At 39.9% G+C, this 26,778-nt stretch overlaps 1 long non-coding RNA gene across 1 annotated transcript; it reads right to left on the bottom strand.

The window, feature by feature from the left end:
• Positions 1–6,755: 6,755 nt before the first annotated feature.
• LOC308406163 lies at positions 6,756–26,128 on the bottom strand. The gene is made up of 4 exons (XR_013973465.1): positions 26,000–26,128; positions 25,046–25,096; positions 7,157–7,265; positions 6,756–7,029 (listed from the first exon to the last, which is right to left on the bottom strand). It is a non-coding gene; the product is annotated as an uncharacterized lncRNA (long non-coding RNA).
• Between the last annotated feature and the right edge of the window lie 650 nt (positions 26,129–26,778).

The raw sequence follows: 26,778 nt of genomic DNA on the forward strand, positions 1-26,778 counted from the left end.
CTGCAGGAATGTCTTAAAGACATAAAGACCTGGATGGCCGCTAACTTTCTGCTTCTTAATTCAGATCAAACTGAGGTTATTGTACTCGGCCCTGAAAATCTTAGAAATATGGTATCTAACCAGATTCTTACTCTGGATGGCATTACCTTGGCCTCCAGTAACGCTGTGAGGAACCTTGGAGTCATTTTTGACCAGGACATGTCCTTCAACGCACATATTAAACAAATATGTAAGACTGCATTCTTCCATTTGCGCAACATCTCTAAAGTTAGAAATATCCTGTCTCAGAGTGACGCTGAAAAACTAGTTCATGCATTTATTACTTCCAGGCTGGACGACTGTAATTCGTTATTATCAGGAAGTCCTAAAAACTCCCTGAAAAGCCTTCAGCTAATCCAAAATGCTGCAGCAAGAGTCCTGACAGGGACTAGAAAGAGAGAGCAGATTTCTCCTGTTTTGGCTTCCCTTCATTGGCTTCCTGTTAAATCCAGAATTGAATTCAAAATCCTGCGCCTCACATACAAGGTCTTAAATAATCAGGCCCCATCTTATCTTAATGACCTTGTAGTACCATATCACCCTATTAGAGCACTTCGCTCTCGCTCTGCAGGCCTACTTGTTGTTCCTAGAGTATTTAAAAGTAGAATGGGAGGGAGAGCCTTCAGTTTTCAGGCCCCTCTTCTGTGGAACCAGCTTCCAGTTTGGATTCGGGAGACAGACACTATCTCTACTTTCAAGATTAGGCTTCAAACTTTCCTTTTTGCTAAAGCATATAGTTAGTGCTGGACCAGGTGACCCTGAATCCTCCCTTAGTTATGCTGCAATAGACGTAGGCTGCCGGGGATTCCCATGATGCATTGAGTTTTTCCTTTCCAGTCACCTTTCTCACTCACTATGTGTTAACAGACCTCTCTGCATTGAATCATATCTGTTATTAATCTCTGTCTCTCTTCCACAGCATGTCTTTATCCTGTCTTCCTTCTCCCACCCCAACCGGTCGCAGCAGATGGCCCCGCCCCTCCCTGAGCCTGGTTCTGCTGGAGGTTTCTTCCTGTTAAAAGGGAGTTTTCCCTTCCCACTGTCGCCAAAGTGCTTGCACATAGGGGGTCATATAATTGTTGGGTTTTTCTCTGTACCTATGAAGCGCCTTGAGGCGACTTTTGTTGTGATTTGGCGCTATATAAATAAAATTGAATTGAATTGAATTGAATTGATACACCATGTCATGTATGAACAAATACTTGAGAGTTCTTTTTTATTAATGTACCTCAGTGTGTAGCATTGCGGTTTATGGGACCGCAAAAACAGAAGTGTGAAGTCCTAAATGAAGGAGTTTGTTTTTTTGTGGTGTAGTGTTGGAACATAACAACTGACCTATTGGTGGGAAATATTGTGGAGGTATTTTGAAAGAAGGACTCATACCTGTTAGTTTTACCATTTTACTATTACAGGCTAGGTGTATAGGAAGCAATGGTGAAAATGTTTTCTTGTTTTGAGTGGGGACAGCACCCAGTAGCCCACATACTACTTTTTCTTTTTCATGTTGTATGTGTAGGTGTGTCTGTATGTGTGTGTTTGCTCTCAATTGAAATAAGGTTGGAGAAAGTTTGTGACATTTAAATAATCCAGGAGAACACAGACTGGTTGGTTGGGGATGTCCCATGGAACATGAAACCAAAAACAGAAATGGAAATAGACCCTCTCGCTCTCATCTCTTACTGCTGTCTTCACAAAAGGCAACTTTCACTACTGTTTTCATGCTGAGTCTCATCCTCATAAGTGGATTTCCACTTCAAATGCTGCTATATTATTCTATCAAAACAACATCTTATCCTTACAAAAATTGTAGTTTGATTTGGACTTTTTCTTTAGCAAAACAGAATCTTTCCAAAACCAAGTCTGAGCGAGCACAAACATGACAGTTTGTCACAAGAAGCCATACTTTGCTGCAAAGCAAGTGAAGAATGTTCTCAGTGAGCCAGTTTGTATACTTCAGAATATTTGCTCATCATGGTAATAGAAACTTATCAAATTCAAACACATAGTGGCTGAAACATCAGAGCACATGAACAGAAACTACCGACCCTCATTTATGGCCACAAGCTGTGGTAAGACTAAGATCACTGACACAAGCAGTGCAAAGGAAAGTCTTTCCACAAGCGTCTGAGCTCAGCCTTAGAGAGAGTAATATAAAAAGGGGACATTATAAAACTTCAAAAAGATTCAAAAACTACACACAAAAACCAATCTGTACAGGCAGATTTTTAATAACTTTCAAGTCGGGGAACTCACTGAAAAGAGTGGAGTCTCCCTAAAAACTCTGACATAAAATAATAATAATAATCATTTAAAATACTCTTACATTGGGGATTGTAATGGAAGCCTCATTTTGCTATGTAGGGCTTAGGTCTTAATACAACTCAAAAACGCATGTTATATAACTATACACCACTTAGAGAAAGATGAGGATTGGTCTTTAGAGAGGCCTCAGAGAGCTCTGGTTGAGTTAGTTTGAGCATCTGACTAAGTTTCTCCTTTGCTGCCTTTTAGGTGTCAAACTATGAGGCGACCTTGGGAAGGACCCAGAGATGAGCAGTTCTGCCTCTTGGTTGGCTTGGTTGGTGCCACTGGTGCCTTCCTCAAACGAGCTGGAGAAGCATATGATGGAAAGGGAGAAAAATCTGCATCAGACAGGGATGCATTGAAAGGTCCCTCCCTGGTCGGATGCAAATCAACACGTATTCCAAAGAAGGACTTCAGCAGCCTGAGGTAGTCAGTCATTTAAGTACCCATCTGCTGCAAAGAAACAGTGCAGGAGTGCGACTCTACCTTTGGGTGGTACTTATTTGATTTCTCTTGGGATAGTTTTATGAAACAGTTTATGCCTGCCTTGGAAAACATCCACAGGTTTCAGTGCAAGAAATAACACCAAACTGACAGTCACCTGCATGCAATTTTTAAATATCCTAAAATTGAGGCAGCTAAATATAAAGAGCAAAATGAGAAACCTTGGATGAATTTTGAAAACATCATTGGGCCTCCAAAAAGGAACCCAGACTTTGGTTAAGCTGCAGAAGAAGAAGTAATGTTGTGTGAGACACTAGATGAGCAACAATAATAGATTAAAAAAACAACAACTTTACAGCCCAATAAAATGAGTTGTTGGGCTGGACCAGAAAACTATACTATCATTATCTATAAATAACACATCTTAATGTTCTCTCAGTTTTCTTTTAATATACAGAAGCACATTTTGGAGAAAAAAACATCATGAGTCATCTTCATGTCTCAGTTTTTCCACAGCCTGTGCCAATCTACAGCGATAAATGAAAGCAAACAAGTGGCACAGATTCTTGACTAAAGCTAGTGTCATCTCACCGCTTTCTTATGTTTGTTCATAAGTAAACTGCAAAAATGAAAAATGATTAAAAAAACAAACATGCTTTCACTTATTTCCTGTTATGTGTATACTATTACAAATATATACTTACAATAAAAATGAGCTGTTTTATTTAAGAAAAACTGACATATTCCAGGTAATGAAGTCTGAATATTTCTTTTTTTTAATTGAACCTTTATTTATACAGGTAGTCCCACTGAGACTCATGGTCTCACTTAAAAGAGAGACCTGTTTCAGACAAACATATTATAATTGTTAAATAAAAAACAATAAAATAACTATCTAATGTTTACACCCATCATATCAAAAACAAGGACAAGTTCATGTCATTTGTCTTTTAACGTCTGCAAGAGAAATCTTAATACCCCGGGATAAACAGAGTCCAACAGAGGGAGAGAATGAGCAGGGTTTTCATGGAAATGATATCACTGTGATCAAGTAGGGGTAAAACGATGTTAGCAACAAGCTTTTTCCTTGCAGTGAAAGAGAAACACAATCAGTTTTGGAAAATGAACTCCAACGTCAGCCTCTTTAACCTGCTAAAGTTTCTTTAACTGGTAGTCAATATGTGGCTTAAAGATTATTATCAATCACAATACCCAAGTACTTCCGCCACCCTCCTATTTAAATAAGGAGCAACATGACCTTGTTTTTTGTGCATTTAAAATTAGTCTGAGCTGACACAGCTGTGACTGTTACTATCAAAGCTAGCTGTGTGAGCACAACAATAAATGATTGTATCATATGCGTAAAAAATTAATGGATGGATTTACATTTTATCCCAAGTCATTAGCATAAATAGCGGCACTCCATTAGTTGCATTTAAAAAACTAGAAAAGAGACCATAGAACTGCACATGGTACTGGTCTATGGCATTGGTCTATGGCATTGGTCTATGGCATTGTTCTATGACATTGGTCTATGGCATTGGTCTATGGTTGCCCCCCCCCCCGAGCAAGTGTATGGTATCAACAGGGTCTCTTTTAAATTTTTTTTTTTTTACAGGACAAGCTCTCTAGCAGAAGTTCTTGGACAAGCATTTGTGTGCCATAACTAGTTAAGGAGTAAGAGGAAGGGGAAGTGAAAAAAGTAGAAATACCACAAACAACAAAGAAAGCAAAAAGCAAAAAGTAACCTGGAGCACAGGGAAAACAAAAGTCTGTCTCATGAAAATATGCAGTTATGGCATTTCTTGCATGGAGGGGGGGTGAAAAGAAGGCAACAGAAGAGAAGTGCTCAGTGCATCATGGGAAGTCCCCCAGCAGTGAGAGGCTGCAGCAGCATAATGAGCACTAGGCTCAGAGTCATGTGATTAGCTGTATCAAAGTGAAAGTTTGAGGCCTGATGTTAAAAGTAGCGGGCAATCGATTCCTTTTTCAACATACAGGAAAACGTAAAAATAACACGTTGGCCTTCTAATCTGCAGTCAGTTATCTTCAACACGTGAGCCACCGAATGGCCCGATGCAGCTATATATTTCCCGCGCTTTTATCTACAAGCTGCAATTATAAATGCATGAATAACTCTCACTCTCACCCTCTGAATAGCCTTAGATCTAAATTCAGGCTACATTCAAGCTGATTAGTTGTGATTAAAATAGACTCTGTAGAGTGACACAACGTGGCCGCAACTCATCAACAAGGAACCTGTATAGCGTGCTTTATTGCACACGCACTGTATTTCCTCATCACACATCAGGTCAGTTAAGAAGAAGAAAAAAAAGCCCCTGTCATTTGTTTGGGTGTTAGAAAAGGGTGACTTTGACCTATAAACGTGGGAAATCACAAACCACCCACAACACACATGAATGTGTCAGCGAGGGGCCGCACCACTGGAACGACGCTTATCTTTACATCTTTTACGGCATTTTGCACCTTTTTACTCGTCTGTTTTGTAAATATATGTTTCTCTTACTCTAAAGTCATTGTGCATTGGAAATGCATGAAACTGCATGTAATTTTGGTTTTTAGGTTTTATTCAGTTTCACACCAGGCTGTATGAGCTGGTTTGTAGCTCTGTGCTGTTCACCGCCCCACCACCTACACCACAGCCTCCTTCCTCCCATCTCTCAAACTACTCTATAAAAAGAAAAAAAACTCCATCTAATCTTCACTACAAGCTCATGTAACAGGGAAAACCCTGACAACCTGACATGTCTTTGAGAGACAAGCACCACATGAATTTGGACAGTGAGAGTGCAACACACACTAGGTGAGTCAAGATTGATTTAGATCCTATTGTATATATTGTCTTAAATTCCTGTGATTTCTTTGTGAATGTTTTCATTCAGAGGTCTGTGGTTGAGCTCAGTGCTGCTGCTGTGATGCTTACATGACAGAATATAGAAAGTTTTTACAGAAAAGGGAAGGCGTGTTCGGGGATACGATTTTTCAGCTTTCACACAGAACTGTGTAGAGCGTAGTAATGTAAAGAGCCCAATAATATGTCCCTTTGTTTATTTTTCGGATTTTGTAGTGATTTAATGACACTTTTTGACTAATTCCCCCCCAGAAAATGAATTGCTATCCATATCGATTTTAGAATTCAGATTAAAGAGACAAAATCGTGAGCGAATTGCAGACTGAGTGGTTGAACCAGTGTTTTCACTGTCTAACCCAGGCACAAGTGCAACTATGTGAAGCCTGCTGTGCATCCTCACTGGAATGTAAATTAAACCATAGCAATGTGCATTGGACGCACAGTTCAGGGTCAGTGGCATTTTTTGCAATCACTGAGTGGTTTCTGTCTATGTCATTACAAATAAACAAGCAGACCACAAAATGTTGAACCATAGAAACCCTGTGTACCGGACAAAAAAACTCCCACTGAGGTAAAATCCCAGACAAGCAGCAGCATGGTTAGGTTAACCATAACACGGCAAGTGCAAAGCAGCCATTCTAGGAGCCATGTAAATGATTTCTGTGGGGTCTGGTTTAAATGTGTGTGCTTGTGGTCACAGGATTATTGAGGCCAGTTCTTCTTTGAGTCATGTTAACATGTCACATTGACTTCATCAGGGCAAGAATTCAGTGACTTCTCTTAGAAAGTTGTCATTTCATAAGACAGCGAAAGTGAGAACTTACTTGCAACTCATCTCACTGTCTGGCTTTGCACTCTGACCTAATGGAAGAGGTGGAGGTGTACAAGTCCCAAAAGCACAATAGGTGAAGCACGCTGAAGAAAAAATGCGCTCTTTCTGCAGAAATATACTGCGATAGTTGCTCAAGTGACCCTCCCAGACCCCACTCACCCCTAAAGGGGCGCAATTTAAAATTAAAGAGGTCATGACATCACAAATGAGAGGATATATTGTTGAATACTAGGTAATAAAACTTTCTTGGAGCTTTAACAATGGTAAATTTGTTCTCAGTGTCTACTAGAGTGGCTTTGCATGATTCGCTGTTCAAAATAATCCTTCTAATATATTAACATTTAAAAGATGCGGATATGATATCAAGAAAACTTTGTAATAAAAGTAAAAAGGTTATTTTTGATCCTGATGTTTATTTAACTAGGAAATGGAAGTCTTGATTTTTTTTTTATTTGAGGGTCCTGGGTCAAAGTGGAGCTCTGCATGCTCCGCCACCTTTGAGGCCTCAGTGACAGAGCCAAGAGATGAAGAAAGAAACCTGTGAAACAGAATATTTAGAGCAGTCAAAATCTTGATTAACTGGTGTTAACTTATGCCAGAAGATATACTAATTAAAGTCATTCTCTCAAATGAAAGGCCGATTTGTTAAATGGTTTTGTGCGTACTTGTCTGACAGAATGGAGGATCAGCCAAGGTCGTCTTATAGGCACCTGCTGCTGCAGGCTTGGTGCTGTCTCCTCACCGTGGCCATGGTGATTATGGCTGTACATCTCGCTACAATGAATCAGAAGCCAGCAGAGGTCAGTATGCCTGCCACAAACACAGATTTCACTGAGATTCATGTTGACTGCTAGCGGGGTCATATCTTAGTTTGCATATCTTAGTTTGCATCAAGAACGCACTTGTAAAAGCACATGCTTTGCTGCTTGTAATTTGTGTAAATACCATATTTATTACGGTAAAGTAAATAAAATGAGCCCCACATCTACCCTTATCGGTTTATTCAAAGACATTAAGTCAGCTCTAGATACCCAGTTTGTGCCTCTAGATGGCAGCAACACCATGAGTTCCTCTTGCTTGCTCAACAAAAGGAAGAATGCTTTAAGCTCTTGGGTTCTTCTAATTTCTTTTTTCTTCTTCTAAAAAACATCCCCAGAATTAGAAAATAAGGCCAACAACATCTGCCTCGCAATTACAGGGCCATTAGTCACTCTTTGTTTCTAGGTGGAAGTGAAAACCTTCATCTTTGATGATTTTGTCAGATAGCACTCTCATGGGAACACAGAAACTCATTGTGTTTGAAAAGTCTCTCCAGTGTCTGTTAAACATGGCAACTATAAAATAGAGCCTTTAGAGAAGTGGAGCTGTTGCAGACTGAAACTGAGAATTTCTCTATGTGCATCCATCCATCCATTCTCTTACGCTTATCCTTATCGGGGTTGGGGCAGAAATCTTTCGTCACTCATCCAAGCGACTTCAGTCTCAGCTGACTGCAGGTTTCCCCAGCCTTTAAACAGTATATTTTCATAATAACCACTACCATTAAAATGCAGGTTCTCATGGCCACCTATCCGTGGCCATGAGAACAACATACAGAGTGTTGGGGAATGACTGCGATCACAGTATTTGAAGACGGTGAAAGATGTATCCTTCCTCATGGGTACATCTTTCACCTTCTATAATACTTTGATTTTAGTCATTCCCCAATTCTGTGAACTCTGTAAAAACTTTTCTGGGATTTCCTTAAGTGGAGTATTGATCGTGCATAAACACAAACAATTCCTATGACTTCATGTTCAAAACATTTTCAGGATATTGACTGAAAACGAAGCAGGCTGTAATTTCCTTTAATTCCAGTTTGTACTGCAAGAGCACATCCTTATTTACAATAGTGGAAAAGGTAAAGGCTAAAGGGAAATGTGAGTACTTGAAAAACAATATAAGACAAACAGCCAGGAACAGTACAAAAGATGGATATAGCTTCACTGACATCATCTATTAGATTCAGAAGTCTTGAGTTTTGAAACCTCTGGAGGATTTTTTTCACCATATTGGTTACAAATAAGTCAGATTTGACCAGGAAGGCTGGGTCTCACTGTGAAGCCGCTTGTTCAGTGCTTAACAGCGGATGACTGACACGTTGTTAGCCAACAAGCATACTGAAATGAGAGATTGAGCTCACAAACTGAGGAGTAACTTGTGTATAGAGGTCAGCTCACAGATTTCTATAGAAATTGAAGTCTTTTTGCAACCACAAATATCTATGGTGACCTTCTTAAAGAAAGGAGGTTTACGGCACACTTGTTGAGCATGTTTTGATTTTTCCTCAAGGTTGGAGTCCCTACACCAGAGACCATCAACTCAACTCATTCAGGTCGCATACAAAGGCAGACTCAGGAACCTTTTAAGTCAGGTAAATATCATTTGTCACATTTATCATGGACAATCACATAATCGTAAGACTGAAAATGTCATAATCCTTTAAATTATTTTGCATTTCAGGAAGCTCTCACCCATTCATCCAGATTTCCCACCATAATGGACGTCCGTCTGAAGGTGAGCTCACGTCTTTTCATGTGGGAAGTTGGCATGCTCTGACAATCATGAGTTTCATGAGAAAACCGTATCCCTTGTTCTTACTATGTCTTTTTACACCAACTTTTAATGATCACACAGACAAATCTTAACTCTGCTACACATCCAAAGAGACAACTCTCACTTGTTACTGATCTCGTATCACGATGATGCCTGCCATGCATAAAAACTACTGTTAAACTGGACGCCTACAGATGCTGAGTGCAACGAGCTCAGACATGTCAGTAGCAGCTGAAAGTCATTCTGAAAAACGTGGGCAGCCTTCAAATGAGGCGCACGAGGACACGGCGGGTTGAGGGGGAGGGGTGTGAACAAACAAGTAAATAACAAAATAACACCTAATTTGAATATTTCAACCAACCTGGGGTTAACTAACTGAGTCTGTTTAGACTCTGTGAAAGAAAAGAAAAAAAGGTACAACTTTCTACAAATTCTATATGAAGGCACATGTTCTCAAATACTTAGAACTTAGACAGGAAACTGATATACTGCTGTGTTTCTCTGTGTTTTATCTCTAATCTAAAGTGGATGGGTGATAAAAGCTGACGTCATGTTTCAGTTAACCAGTCTGACAGTGGATGGATTTATTAGTATTTCCTTTTTTAATACACTGCAGGTACAAGTTTATTTCCCCTCCAAAGTGTTTTCATGTGTTACTACATTAACAGTCTGATAGGAATCCCTTTACGACAAGAGCAGGCCATATCTGTTATTAAAACCACTAAGTCAAGAATACACCAGCTCCGGTGTGGGTGAGGAGGAAAGAAGCCAAACGCAGGAACGGCATTGGGAATCTGGTCATGTTCGGATCCTGCTGTGATCTAAAGTTGTGCAAAGCTTGGAACAGAGATGCGACTTTAAAGACGCCTCGTTTTCTCAACGCCACGCTGTATATGAAAGATGGATGTGGCCCCTGTGAAGCTGGGTTGAGGTATTTTTGCATTGGCTTCACTTTTCAAACTCAGAGGCTACTTCCATCTTTTATATACAGATTATGGGTTAGGTAAAGACCCCTCTTGGGATTAACATGGTTATTTCTTCACACGTTACCCCTTTTTGTTGGGGTTTACCTTCCACATTGAAGAGATCGTTTTATTTAATCTCTTTGTCAGTTGCATCAACATTATTTTGTGAGCAGTTTTCTTCTTCTTTTTCAAGATAGCATTAATATGCAGTGTGACCATCTACAAAATGCTAGGTTGGACTGATTATTTCACATTATCTATTTGACATTTGAGATGTCATCAGTACAGGTATATTGTGACACGTTTAGTTGTGAGGTTAATGTGCTCTTTAGTTTATAGTTTTGACAACAGGCAGAAGTGAAGATGTTACTTTTTTTCAGATTCCATTGTGGTCTGGCAACGGCACAAAGAGACATATTATATTTCATTTTCTGTCCCACGGTTCCCTTTATAATTCACTTTGGTCTTATAGCTGTGGAGAAGTTACTGGCTACATTTGGAGAAGGTATTTTTTATGCCAGCGGTAGAACAGATTAAAACCATGAGGTTTATTGTGTTGAAGAGATAAAAGTTATCATACTTATCCTGCTGACGAATAACTATTACATCTACGTTTTAAAAGTTCACCACATCCACAAAGAAATCCTCTGCACGGGTTAAACCGTTGAGAAACACAGAGCCGTGCAGCCTCATTATGTTTCCAATCTCATTTACTGTTTTCCTCCCACTATGCAGCAGTTTTCCTGTGTGAAGTGGGTTTCTAAAACCACAAGAAACCCGAAGCAGCTCTGTAATGTGGGCTGCACCGACTTAACGTATAATTACAGCCCACAGCAGCAGATTTCACAAGTTCGTCAGGTGGTATGTTGCAGGAAAATTAGACACTAATTGGAAGATCAGCTTTGTTTACCTGGTGTATTTATTCAGCTGTGATTATGGGGCCCACTGATCTGAAGCAGAGAGGAAAAAGCACTTCCTTTCAGGAAATTCAAGAAAAAAAGACACTTTTTGTTAGTCATTAAAAAAAACAAGTCGGTTGGAGAGTTTCCTCCATTTCCTCTTTCATGTGGTTTTCTTCACTTCAGTTGACAGATTAATAAGGCATGGGTTGCACACCCACCGGCATTCAGCGTGTCAATGTTGAGCACTAAAATATTCATTTATTAATAGTTATTATTATCCCTGACTCGGGTATTCACCCGATTCTTTTCTGTACGCTCAAAGAAAACGTGTGTAAAGTGGAAAAACCAGCATTCAATTACCGTAATAACGCTTATACCGATTTACTGTCAGATATCATTCTATATTTCACATTTAAACGTACTGAACTGATTTAGACAACAAAGGTTAACCCAGCTCGCCTCCGTCTTCTGTTTTGTTTCCCTCTGTGGAAAACTGGTCAAGCACAGAAGATTAGATATTAATCTGAGATATTTCACTGCAGTCCACAAGCTATAATTAACCTTCAAAGCTTCAAAGAAAACTTTCCCACATACAGTGAGAAACTACTCCACTGTGAGGTCTGAGTCAACAGCTACCAGTCTCTGTGTTCTCATCACCGGATCCGAGAGACATTTGGAAGAAACTCCAGCAAAAGTTGACATTTTCCCGTCTGCCTAATCAAAGATGTAAATTAGAGAGTAATTAACAATGATGCAGTATTTATCGATGCTGCTGAACATCAGCTGCAGCGCTACCATCAAAAATATCAGATATGAAGCGCAATGGTGCATCCATTGAACTGAACATCACGTGCTAAAGTTTCTGAATTTTTCTTACTTTTCTGGAGCCCCTTACCCTCCCCCCCACATACTGAGAAGGATAATGGTGTATACGTTAACTCACTTGATCCACCCTTCCCCTGTGGCCTCAAATCACACCTGACGTGAACATTTGGGTTGATTACACAAAACAACAACAAGAAAAAAAGGTTAAAAATCAATTATTAAAAATGAATTTAAAATAACTGAGTGATTAAAGAAACGTTCTCCATATTTCCTACAGATCCTGTTTCGAAACAAAATCGAAACAAAACCCTTACCCTGTGTGGAACGTCCATCATCGTCCAGGAAAACGGGACCTACTTCTTTTACGCCCAGGTGACCTTCAGGGAAGATTCACGGGAGAGACGTGTGCTTGTGAAAAGAACTGGCTTTCATGATAAGAAAACTAAGACACTGGCTAAGGGCATCTACCCGGCCTCATCAGAGAACTCAGTGTGGTTGGCCAAGATTGTCAAACTTAGACCGTTGGACAGTGTCAGCATAAACATAACAGGTGAAATTCTAAATGACGATACCTACTGGGGTGTCATCAAGCTTCAATAGAACTGGAGGTCTGGTTGGACTGGTATGTTACTTGTGGCCCTAAATAAACGAGTTAGAATAAAAGCAAACTGGATTTTTGAGCTAGATATTTAAATTGGAAATATTCTGCTCATCTCCAGCTGCATATTTTTATTCTTGGACTCACGTTTTTAAACAATGTTTATTTTTTATTTTGTAAATTATTTGTTTTAGCCATTTAGCGCCATTCACTTCTGTCCAATAATAAGTAGTTTGTGAGCGCCCTCTGCTGCACCACCATCTGAACTGCAGACAGTTTTTGTACAGCGATAGGAAGATTCCCTCTGTCACCCCTGATATGCTCATATTAGGAATGACTGCCTTATATCACGTCACACTGACCCCCAATAGAATGTAATATACGGAATAATTATACATATTCTGACCTCATTTTTAAAAAAACACTGGTAATGTTTAACATGTTTAAACTATATATAAATATATATAAAAGGAAAAGGAATGGGTCCCCTTTAACTCTCACAATATAAAAAAATACTGCAAGGATTTGATCAAGGTCTACAATTATTAAAGACTCTGTGGCTAACATGGAACACTACAATAAAGAAAAAAATCTCCATTATGCAGGTTTTAATATAGACTTTACTAACTGGCACCTCGTACTCTTGATAGGCCACATCTTCATAGTAAATAAAGGTCAAACAATCGTATACTGCATCAGTCCAACCTGAACAGAGTTTTAAAAATGCCAGCTGGTTCTGAGTTGTTTTTGAATTTTTAGGCCGACATGAATGTAAACTGTGAAAGTCATTGGAATAATTATGTTCCTTTTCACTGTTATGTGCTTCTGTAATTTATGTAATTGAGTATTCTATTTTGGTTGTTGAATTCTGCATATAGACGTTTAATAAAGATTATTGTAAACCAACCTGATGCACTTTTTATTTGCACGTTGCACTGCTGACTGGCCACACGGTGGTGCCACTTCCCACCTAATCAAAGGCAGCATGAAGCCTTCGCACACCACAGCATCGTCTGTTCGGATGATCGTACACATCCTGCTATGACATTTCATTCAATGAAAAATGCTTAACACAGACCACAAATGCATTCTGAGAAACCTCAGAAGTGACATTAAAAAACATAAAACACGGCGCTGTTCATCTTTCGGGCCTGACATTAGTTCTACTCACAGGTATTCAACCGCTGTGATATTTACTTGTGTGTGTGCTGAGCAACAGCACAGGAAGCCACATATTTGGTGCAACCGTTACACTGCTTCCCCTTTACAACACCCTCAGACACCTTTGAGTTCACAGCACCCTCTGACCAGCTTCCCCTGAGGCAGTTTAGCTCATCTTAATATCATTTTTAGAATTAGAATGTAAAAATCATGAAGCTAGTCATACGTGAATGTGTAAGTTTCACCCTTAATGTACTGGGACTGAAACTTAATAGAGCTCAGAGGCCGGAGTACATTACCCTCCGGGTCATCCACACACATGTGTTGTTAATAATCGTGACTTCTGAGGGCCAAAGAAGTATATTGGTAGATATTTGTTATATTCCTCCTAGATCCTAAAAGTGCAATATCATGAAATAAAAAGTAATTAGATAACATGTTAATTTAATTCTGAGATTTCAAGGTTTTACTGTTTATTTCAGTTCAATTTTAAATGAAAATCATCAAATACATATCATTAAACACACAGCAGTTAGCGCTGTTGCCTCAAAGCAAAAAGGCCCAGAGTTCCTCTGTTTGTTATTTTTAAGAAAGTCTGTTTTTGTACATTGTGGAATAATAGCCCGACCGAGCTATTATACATCATTTTGTGAGAGTGCATATACATTTAAGCTCATTAAATAATGGAAGCTCTGTTGACATACACTACTTTCCTGTCATGGTTTCTACTAAGCATTTCTCGCTCCTGTTTTGTTTGTCTCTGTAGAAAACTGGTCAGGCATAAATATAGGATGTAATGCTGACACTTCTCTGCAGTCCACAAGCTACACACTAATAAACTCCTAAACAATGAGGCTTGAAAGAAACTTTAAACACATAGTAGTCGGTAACTTCTCTGAAACTGCGAGGCCAAAGTCGGCAAGCTTGAGCTCCACGGATGAGACACGCTGGAGAATTTTGAAATACAATGAGTCTCTGTGTTCCCATCACCGGATCAAAGTGACATTTGGGAAAAAACTCCAGCAAAAGTTGACATTTTAACTTCCGCCCAATCAGAGCTGTAAATTAGAGAGTGAATAGCAGCCTCATAAAAAGCAGGGTGTAAATATTGATGTTATTGAACTGGCTCTAAAAAAGTCTCTCCTGCAGTTCTACCAGGCCTGATGCAACACAAATAAAGTACAATGAATGCCACATCTATTTTAATCGAAGCAGCACCGGACAGACTCGGCTGTGGGAAAACTAGAAAAAAATGACATCAGTTTGCTTTTTTAATAACAGTTACCAATCAGGTGGCAACCTCTGGGTATGAAAAACAAAGCCATCACACAAGTGCCGAGAGCTACATTTGCTCTAATGGTCATTGGAGGCGGACTCCAACCCCCACAGACTACACATAAAAGAAGAATGTAGGCACTGTCATGTCACCAGCTGGTTTTATGACAAATTCCGACCCTCACATGTGAATATTGCAGTGGAAATTGAGAGTAATTCAACCAGGAAACATTTTTTTCTTTAACTTCATTGGACAACGTTTGTTGTAGAATTCACCAATTATGGTCATTTGTAGCCTTAATCTTCTGTCGATGGCTGACACCCGGTGTGGTCTTCTGCTTCTGTAGCCCGTCTGCTTCACAGTCTCATGTGTTATGTGTTCAGAGATGCTCGTGTCCGTACTTTGGTTTAAGAAGAGGTTATTTTAGTTACTGTTCCCTCCCTCTCAGCTCGAAGCAATTTGGCCATTCTCATCTAACCCAGGCATCAACAAAGCATTTTCACTCTGAGACCTGCGGCTCACTGGATATTTTCTGTCTTTCAGACCATTCTGTAAACCCTGGAGATGGTTGGTGTGGGAAAATCCCAGTGGATCAGCAGTTTCTGAAACACTCTGATCAGCCTGTCTGACACTAACAAAAGTGCCACGGTCAAAACCACTTAAATGTGCTCAGTTTGAACTTCACCAGGTTCACATGACTACATGGTTAAATGCAAAGTTCAACCGTTCAACAGCAGGGTGGACGGGTGTACCAAATAAAGTGGCATATGCCTGTTGACTAAGACTAATAAAATACCAGAGTTTGGGCGCTGCTATAGCAGATGATCAAAGGTCACTGCAGGCACCTGGGTTTGAGTCCACTCTGGACCATTTCCTGTGTGTTACCCCAAACTCTCTCTCTCTGCTTTCCTGTCTTTTCTAAATAATAATTCTCTAAATAATGAATGAATGTACAGCATTTCACTGCAGTGTTATGGCGTCATCATCCACATATATCACAGACGTTCCCCAGGCTCTGACTCTACTGTTCAGGAACACACTCACTATGGGAGTGTAGCAATGACACCTGCTCAACAAGTTAATATTCACTTGAAAATGACAGTATCCACCTTATTACATCTTTAACACTGACTTCAGTCAACAAAGAAAAAAAATCCCTTCACCTTATCAGTGTTAACACCGCCCGCCTCTGGGTTTGGACAGAGGCTGTAACATGACATCATGTCTAACAGGTATCTCAGCTGTAATGTTGTCACGCTTTCTTACGACACTGGCTCCTTTGTTCTCTTCAGCCTTTGTTTATGGGGCTTGTCATTTGTATTAGCTGATTAGTCAGGCCTCTAATGGCATTTCGTGGCCCACAAAGAAACAGGAGCACTCCTGCCTGAGTGTGGAAAAGGGGAGCACGTAAAGTGTCTAGTTTCAACACAAGAGTGAGATTAGATCTAAGAAAACAAGTGGAGCTTCTAAGAACTCTCATTAAGAATTCAGGAAGCTGCTGATGGGGCACATTTTTTCTTGTTGTCCTGAGAATTTTCAGCACTTTATGGTAAAGGGTCAAGTTAGATTTTTTTCTGAGCTTATAAACAATGCTTCTTAATATAAAGGGCGTCTAAAAATCACCGTGAGAGTTTTTTCTGTTTGACATTTTAGATTTATAGATTTGACACCCACTACGAGTTCAGGTCTCGTCACCTAGTGGCAAAAGCATGTGACGATGCTCAACCACAGAACTGAGATAAAACGATGCTGTGTGTATACGATCCCGCGTGCATGTGTGTGTTTCTATATTACCTTCCCTTTTGTGTTTGTGTTGTTCTGAGCAGCCAAAGTCCACCTACACAGACCACCTGAAGACTTATTGTCTACTCAGCCCACAATGACACATTAAAAGTATCCAGACTGATGTGTATGACATCTACACAAGCTTATCTCCACTCATTCTTCCTGTCTGATATTGGCATGCACCATCAGATTGGATGAGAAGCGTCTTCAGGTTTTCTCTCAGATGTTCTGTGAGGTGCTCAGATCACTAATGGAAAACCAGAAACTTTTGCATTTACTGTTCAGTTCAGATCAGCGTAGTGCCGAAAGGCGAACCATCTGGAGAAAGATTTCTTTAAGAACCTCTCTGCATGTGGCCACGGCTATCACTAAATTTACCCCTCACAGCATGAAGATACCACCACCGCTCTCCTCTGGAGGGACTGCATCAGCAGGGTACAGGTTGCTGGGATTTAACAGATACAGAGTTTGAAATTCTGCCCAGAGAGGGCAGTTTTTGCAACATGACATCAGAGAAAACCCATTAAACACAGAGAGTCCTTTAGATGTTGCTTGGCAAACCAGATAAATACTCCTTTTACTCAGAGCTGCTACTCTTTAGCTGCTCCAAGATGAAAGCATGATTTATAGAGTGCTGCTCAGGTACTCTCACCTCTGTAGGAGAGTTCTTAAAGCCTTAAGATGAATATCGGGCTCTTGGTCGCATCCCCGAACAAGGCCTTCCTGCTCAGTTACTCAGTTTCACTGCGAAATCCAAATCTAGGAAAAGTCGGGTGGCACCAAATTTCTTCCAGTTCACATTTATTGAGGTCACTGCCCTCCTGCGAGCACTCGGTGCCGTACAAACTACAAAGAGTTCCTTGAACGTCATAGCTCAATATTTGTCCCAACATGCAGTATGAAATACATGGTCATGCCCAGTTAATTTAATCTGCCACAGATCGACTTTAATCAAGTTCTCGAGACACATCTGACAAATTAAAAGGAAAAGGAACAGGATGCACCTGCCCACCGTCTGGAGACTCAGCAAAAGCCTGAAATAGGAGATAGTTTTAGTGCCAATATGAACATTTGTCGCAGTGCTTCACACAACTGCAGTCAGCTCAGAAACAGTACGTCCATGTCTGTTCTAACAGTGCATGCCAATACACAAACTCACTCTAACAATACAACTACAGTCCGTACATCAGGAGTGGGTGTTCTTTTTTCCTATAAACTTTTTCGATCCACAGTAGAAGTGGGCTGTGAGGCTAACGTTTCTGACAATAGGAAAATATTATACAGACGATATAATGTTAACGTGATTTCGCTTCCTTCATTCAGCTGTCTGTACCTGTAAAAAAGTGAAGTGGCTGAGACAGTCAGCCCACAGCGTCCCAACATGACAACTTTAATGCATTGCCATCAGGCCAAAAATACCAAAAGGAGCACAAATGCCAGTAATCCCAGTTACAGGGATCACCGCTCCCATTACAGTGGTTTGTAGATGTCACCTGCCCCCTTAAAGTGGACAGCTTTTCATTGTTACAGTACAAGAGGAAGTCTTCACAATACAGCTAACCAAATATAGCCATCTCATCGAAGAAACTGATGATGCAATAATTGAGCCGTCTGCGTGGCCTAAAGGGGACTGGTGCACTCACACAGTGTTGCAGTACATCTGTACAGCAGTGTTTGGCCTCTAACAGGAAGCTTTCGACCTTTAGCTGCTTGTACCTGGGGCCTCATTTGTAGCCTAAGTGGATGATCTAAGCAGAATACACGCAAAAGTGGCTATTTATAAAAGCGCTGTTTGATTTAGAGATGATCGCACAGGCTGAACTTGTCTTGCAGTTCATCAGTTCATAAGAAAGAAAGAAAGAAAGAAAAAGATCCTGTGGAGTTTTCTTATTATTGTTTCCTTCATTTCAGTGAAACCCGTCATGAGGTCAGAGAATTTACACAGGAGAAGACGGTACCGTCGTGACTACTCCTACATTATTGATGTTAGTCTGCCGGGTTTAAGCTACAGTTTAGGATAAGCTCATCTTGCTTCACCACGTGAGTTCTCTCTCTGCTTTATTCTGCGGGCTGATGTAATCACAACACTATTATGTTGAGAAAGCTGCAGTTAAATAAGAAAAAAAACCCAATAAAGCTGAATTGTTACTCCTCCCTCTGAATACATTTATTAGAAGTTTCAACTTGCCTGAAGTCAAATTAGTAATGTAATTGAAATTCTTTGTATTAAAACTGGAAATTAAATCCACAAATAAATTACACACAATCACATCACACTCAGTTTACCCTCACTTCTATGTCTCCCCACATGCTTTGGAATAGATTCTAAGGTCTTGCTGCTGATGCTAAGGCTCTCCATGGCCTCTCTCCGGGTTATGTATCTGACCTAGTTGCATGTAAGTGGGTACGAAGCCTGAGATCCACAGTCAGGGGCCTGTTTTCTAATAACTAAAGCAAAGCTTTTCTGTCAGAGGCCCAAAGCTACAAAATCAACTGCCTTAGGCTATCAGGTCAGCAGAGTCAGTGACCTCTCATAAATATGCTTTAACCAGCTGATTGATTTTATTTATCTGACTTTACACGGGATAGAAACACAAACAAACAACAACAAGACCTTGAAGGCCTGAAGCCAGATCTACAATTCTTCCACAACTTTTAATCCAGCTTGAGTTGAGACCTCTTTATTATTTATTTTACCTTAAATTAAAAGAGAACAATGACTTCCCTGTTATTTGTCATAAGAGCCTTTATTAAGAAATCTGAATGCAGAACAATGGTTCCAGGACTTAAATTTGACCAATCTCCTGTTCACGTCCAGACACACCCTGCTGCTGCTGCTGCTTGTTTTTTCTCTTCAGTATCTGATCTGCTTGTTTTCATGTGAAAGAGCTTTGTTTTGAAAAGTGCTCTTTCTTCTTCATGCTTTTGGATCCTCTATGTTGTCATCGGTCATTTTAGCCTTGAATTACAGTTCATCCATCAGCCATCATTGAGATGTTGTTTCTTCATAACAGTCATATTTGTTATTTGGCTCTTGTTGCTACAACCAAAGCATGTTGTAATTATGAACTGTTGTATCATATTTTTAGATCAAGGAGGAAGGAAATGTACACTAATGCATTATCACCTTGTCACACCACCCCTAATGACAGCATCGGTAGTTTACTATGACTAGTTAAAAATACTACAGATGATAAAGCTACGAGCAGTAAGCCGTAGTATTTTAGGCTCAAGAATGATTATTAACCTTTTCCACAGAGTTTAAACACTGACTGTAAGGACTATTAAAAATAGCACCGCACACAGTGGTGAGGTGACTGTTTTTTAAGCCATCCGGTCCTGTTGATTCCTCTCACACATATTACTAAAAACGGCCCGTACCTGCTGTGGTCACACTTTTAGCCTGTACGAGGAAAGAGGTCACAGTGTACATCTTCAGGCTCCTCCTGAGGGAAGTCCTGTGTTTCAGATCCCCTACACAGTTTATCAGCTCTGTATTGCTCATCCACTGGGGTAATTTACTTCCTTTTAAGGTTCATCTTTGTGTTTTTCATACCTTCGCATAAGGTTTCCCACGGTGTTTCACTCTTGTCTTCCTCATAAGATGATGGGTTTTTTTGTGCTGTATTTCTAAAAGTCAACTTCCTTCTGTTAACAGTTTTCATTCTTCTTGGTGATGAGTGACATTATGTGACATATTGTAGGGAAAGTGTAAAAAAGAACCACAGGATAGGATAGGATAGGATATGTATTCACCGGGTGATTAGTCAAGCCATCCGAGTGTGCCATCAGAAAAAGATTAAATGTCTTACTGTAGACACTAAATTTGATATATATATATACATATATATATATATATACATATATATATATATATATATACATATATATAATATATATATATATATATATACATTATGTGTGCTTTCACCATTGTGATTTTAAATCTATAAAAAGATAAAGTCAAAAGTAAACGGCCTGGATGTTTTCTGAAGTAGACACCTACAGCTGCCTTGGCCAGTGTAAAGTTATTTTCAGTTTTTGGGGGGGTTGTCCTGCCTCTTAGGCTCCATGTTGCATTAATGTTATTCTTAATCTGAAGTCTACAAGGTGAAAAAACAACACCCTGCACCCAACCAGCTGACCTCGTTCACCTGGCAAGCAGCAGCAACAACTTGCCAGCTAGTAGGAGAATACACATTTTCCCCTTTGACACTTGTTGCCAAGTCGGTAACAGCTCGCCAGCAGGAGGTGAACTCAGCAAAATTCTCACAAAAGTGAGTACACCCCTCACACTTTTGTAAATATTCTGTTATATCATTTCATGGGACAGCACTGAGGATATGACACTTTGATACGATGTAAAGTAGTAAGTGTACAACTGTGTAGATTTGCTGTCACCTCTAAATAAGTCAACACACAGCCATTATGCCTAAACTGCTGGCAACAAAAGTGAGCACACCCCTAAGTGAAAATGTCCAAACTGTGCTCGACTAGCCATTTTCCCTCCCTGGTGTCATGTGACTCATTAGTGTTACAAGGCCTCAAGTGTGTTGAATATGGTGTTATTGCTCTCACACTCTCTCATATTGGTCACTGGAAGTCTAACATGGCACATAATGGGAAAGAATTCTCTAAGATAAGATAAGATAAGATAGAACTTTATTAATCCCTCGGGTGGGTTCCTCTGGGAAATTCGACTTCCAAAAAAAGCACAGCAACGACCAAAGTTACAGTTACAGAACTGTTATATATACACACACACACACACACACACACACACACACACACACACACACACACACACACACACACACACACACACACACACACACACACACATATAAATACAGAGACAAATATAAATAAAATATACAAAGGGGATAAATAGAATAAATAGGAATAAAAAAATAAAAATACAAGTGAATTGCACATTTCAAGTGTTGAGTCTATTGCACTGTTGACTATTTACAAAAAGTATTGCACAAGGTATTGTACAGTGAGGTGCAGAGGCACTGCAGCTTAGTTGTTCCCCCCTCCTTTGTCCTCCTGTTTCCCCTCCCTCTCCCCTCCAGAGAGGAGTTAAACAGGAAACTGAAAAAAGGAACTGAAAAAAGGAATTGTTACTCTACATAAAGATGGCCTAGGCTATAAGAATATACCCAGCACCCTGAAACTGAGCTGCAGCAGTTTCAGGGTGCATACATACAGGACAGGACAGGTTCCACTCAAAACAACCCTCGCCATGGTGGACCAAAGAAGTTGGTCCACCATGGCAAAGAGCACATCAAGAGTGTGTGGTGGCAACCAGGTGGGGAGTACAAAGACAGGTGTGTCTTGCCTACAGTCAAGCATGGTGGTGGGATGTCATTTTTGGGGGCTGCATGAGTGCTGCTGGTACTGGGGAGCTACAGTTAACCATGAATGCCAACATGTACTGTGACACACTGAAGCAGAGCATGATCGTGTACTTAAACTGTATCTTGGCTGATGTCGCTAATGTGTCTATATTAACGGCAGTGCTGATTTTGTCTTTGTGTGTTAAAGATTTCCAATCAGTGAAACATGGAAACCTGCATTTTGATTCCGCCCGGTCTCTGTTTCACAGCGTGTGGCTATAATTGCCTGTGATTCCCTTCAAAGGTTATCTGAAAAGGACAGCTCTCTTTTGTTGTTTGTTTTTTGAACTCAATTTCCGATGACCAATGACACTAAAAGGTACTTTTTATTTTTTCTTTGCTAATTTTCAACCTTTGGAATACGCACTCAGTGACATGACGAGGACATTCACCCAAATTGGCCAACTTTCCACCACAGTATGACCTTTGATCCCTAAGAGGTACATCTATTTGGTGGACTCAAGTATGTAAGTGAAAAAGGCCACTTCCTAATATGTCATTTACACTTCCTGTTTAATGCACGCCACCAATACGGCATGTAATGATGTGATTTTTCATGCAATAATACAAAGAGGAGGGAAATGTTTCCTTTAACAGATATTCCCCACAGTCACTCACCTGACTCCAAATCATGTTGATGAGATAAATATACACTTTTTGTTTTGCTCGATTGTGGCACTAATCACATGTTTATCCTCATGTTCAATCAGCTGTCTGTCAAGTGATGGTGTAACTGTATCAGGGGTAAAGGCTGGACCTGCACATTTACAAAGTCAAACTCCATGTTACTTTACAGCAAGTGTGGGAGGAAACCTCTGACAAAAAAAATTTAATTTATGCAATGCAGGAATTGATGGCCCAGAGATTACAGAAGTAAATGCGAAACTGGGAAAGCCTACATGCTCTGGTAGACATAAAAGGTCAAAGAGTATAAAATTTACTGTCAGTACTGTATGTCTTAGTCACCCTCCTTACTCATAGCAAGTAAACCTAAACAAATTCAAAGTGAAACCGCCTCTGGAAAGATTTTCTTTGCAGCTGAAACACAAATCTCTCTGCAGAGATGCTCATCTGTGCGGCATCATAATGATACTAATTTGAGTCTAAAGCTGCACTCTTTGTGCAGTGAATAACAAAATCAAAGTGTTTGAATAATGACCTTGTCAGCTGGCAATAGAAACAAACAAGACGATACACATCTACCAGGAGTAAGGGCATCTGCTTTTCGTGCAAACAGTCAGTCGCAGCAAGCTTTTAAGCTACAAAACAGTTAATAAAGTTTATTTCAGAAAAGATTATTTCCCAGTAAATTTTTATAACGATACTAAAGTCACAATGGTTCCTAAACTTTGGGGTTGGCCCCACTGATGGGGACTTTCTCTCCCCACAGCAGGTGGAGAAAACATGGACTGAAACTAAGCAGTATAACCTGAGGGGGCTTTACTGACTTCTACTGATGAAGATCTTGTTAACCATCATTTCACATGGACATGCTTGAAATAACTACTGAGCAGCATTCGGTGCTTTACAGAAACAGATAACACACACACTCACACACGATACAATCATGTGTACATCACACACACAAACATCATGTTGTGAATTTAAACTGAAAGATAAAAAAAATAAAAGAAGCTGGTTTATCAATTAAAATGGGGGCAAAGTCAAGTTAAATGTAAAGAACAGTTCAGCAGCTAAAAAGGGAAAAGTCTTTGGCACAAATAAAAGAGCTAAATTGCCTTCTGTTGTGATTCGGCACCGTACAAATGAAATTAAACTGAACCCTTAAATTAAAAGTGTAAATTAAAATATTTTTAACAAGAAGCTATTCTGCTTTTTTTTTTTTTTTTTTTTAAATCACATGAATAGTAAAACTGTGTTTTTATTACATTTAAGAAATTTTGGAAGTAAGTTGTTTTTTTTTTTAATGTTTGTGTGGAACGATTATAGAGTGCAGCAAAAATAGCTATTGGCATGTTTAGGCCGATGCTGACCAGTCACTGCAGAATTCAGCAGAATGTGTAGAAATAACTAAGAAACAGCTTTATGATCCAAATGTATGTAGTTATTTAGGGGTTTTTAGATTGAATTTATTTAGAAATTGATTTTCACTACCTCGACACTTAAAATTTCCCACCCGGAGCTCCTTTTTCCAGGTAAATTATGATCTCCATTATGAATGCTTCCCATCTGATCTAATCACTGGATTGTTTAAATGTGTGAGAATGATTTTCTAGAAGCTCAGCAGATAAACATGATGGTGGGTTACTCCACAGACCATTATGAGAACAGTCATGAGTCATTTTTCTGTTGGCTCTGGAGTCGGGACACAAAGAGCTACAATAAACGGAAGCCAAGAACTGGAGGATAGAGCAGAACGACAAAGGGACATCCTGAAAGATAAGGTGCAACACTCAAGCTGAGTGCTCCTTCACTACTCTGCTGAGAGAGAAGCCTCAGGCTCGTAGTGTCACAGTGGCGACACCCATCTTATATATACGGTCTACGCTCTCATCTCTAACCCTCGGCTGCAGTGCAGCAAAACACCAGTTTAAAGAAAAACTGGTTGTGCGCTGATAACCATGGTGTTACTCAAGAGTTGCACACAGGTATTCTTATGATTGGGTGACACTACTGACACAACCACAAAAACAAGAGAACCCTGCCACAGAGTCTGCTGCACACTGTTTCACACGCCGTCCAACCCAGACACTGTGGTAAAGGTGCTTTCAGAACATGCCTCTGACTGGCTGAAGTACGACGCCACGTGTGGCGTCTTGCAAATGGACAGGGACAGAGTTTCGAAGGCACATATGTGTGTCAAACAGAATGAAAACAGCGTAGATAAAAATCAACTAAACTTTCCCTTTCAGTGTGATCTCAATGTCAAAACAACGTAGAACCACGCAAATGCCAAAGAAGGTTACTCTGGAACGCTGCACCACAACTAAACCTTTTTTTCCAAAGATAATTTGCTGATAGAGTTTATAGTGGTCTTGTAGCAGTTTCAGTCACTCTTGCACACTTCACCCATTATGGAACTCTTACCTTTAGTTCCAAGAAACTGAAGACGCTGTGCCTATCTCAGGCTCCTCCAGTCTGCAAAATAGCACAGACTAAACAGAATGATAAGGGCACAAAGAGATTCAGTCACAACCAGCAAGCAAGCACAACCAGGGCGCACTTTCAGTATATTTGACCAGATTCATATGCTGAGTTCTTTTTTCATTTCAATAATTTAGGCTTTTACACTTTCTTGTGACATAAAGAAGCCCTACAGGAAATTTGTAAGTTGTAATCTTGACTTCCACAAAGTGAAAAACATAATAATAATAATAATAAAATACATCCAGCGGTTGCATTTCTCCTCTAATATTGTTGCTTCTTGAGGTAGAAACTGTGGTCATCTTGGAAAGTCTTTTGAAAATTCAAGTGGTTAATGGGATTTTTTCATATTATTTGTTGTAAATGGACAAACATGCACATTTTGGTGCTTGCATCCACTTTTAAAAGATTGTTAGAGTAATACCCCCACAAGACTGAGGAGGGAAAGTTTAGCTGCAAAGAGTGAAACCTGATAAAACTAGACTTTTTTTTAAAAAAGAGGAAGAAATTCTCAGTTCTCTAGTGCAGCCAGTAAAGGTCATATCTCCTCCTCCTCAGCAGTACCAGCACATGTTAAATGCAAAACTGTTCAGTGCTTCATAAATGTAAACAAATCAGCATGAATGAAGTCATGTAGGTGATTACATCAGCCAGCAGGTATGACCAGGTGGAGTTTCCATAACCTGTCCTGCTACATGTGCTTCCGGTGACGCGTTTCTCTTGTTTTCTTCTGGTTATTAATCATTTTAAATGAAAACCTTTTCAAATTATTCACGTAAAATCACATTTAAGGCTTGAAATTGACCCTCAGAGACACAAATAGCACATGTAGGCTTAATACGCCTTTAAGCGCATTCCATAGTTAAAGTTTGGTAAGTATAAACACAATATACTCACCACATGGTTAAGTTCTGTGCATGTAGTTAAAGACAACCAGACAAGCACTAACAAGTCAGATTACCATGAGAATAATTTCGAGGTAGAACTGAAAGTGAGCATGCCCAGTACGTCAGTACAGGAGCCAAACCACAACAAAGCTTTCTAGGTGCAAGTTGAAGCAGGAAGTCATTCTAATACACACTTTGCAACTGACACACAGGTACGGCAAATATCTGGGTCGCCTTTCACTGTGAAACGGGTCTGATGAGCCTGTGGGGTTTGAATGTTTCCCTGTGTGCCCTCAATGTGGCAACATAATAGAATTTCCCTCCTCACAGGAATGATACAATCCCTTAAAAATACAAAGGATCTTTCTCTGATGTAAGCAAGCAAGGAATTTATTTATGTAGCACATTTCGTCATATAGTTTCAAAGTGAGATTAGTGAGATGGTAATGGCCTGATTTTAAGGCCACTGGAAGTGGAAATGTATCCAGTAAAGTCTGAAAGATTTGAACACACACACACATACTGACACAATGTTTGCACAAACCAGCTTCTTTTAAGCTTCGTTGTCTCGGTGGTATTTCTTCCACTACACCCGGCTCATTTATTTCTTATCATTTACTTAAATTGATGTGACCCCTGAGTCAGCTTGCTTCATGGATATGGCTGAATAACGTTAAGCTTAAGATAACCAACAAATCCTGTCTGTTATGCGGAAGAAAAATGAGGAGGCAAACCACTTAATCATAAGTGAAGCGTAACTTCTTGGCAGAGGTTTGTAGGCCACCAGAC

Source organism: Rhamphochromis sp. 'chilingali', assembly GCF_963969265.1.
Source record: "Rhamphochromis sp. 'chilingali' genome assembly, chromosome: 11".
Taxonomy (NCBI): Eukaryota; Metazoa; Chordata; class Actinopteri; order Cichliformes; family Cichlidae; genus Rhamphochromis; species Rhamphochromis sp. 'chilingali'.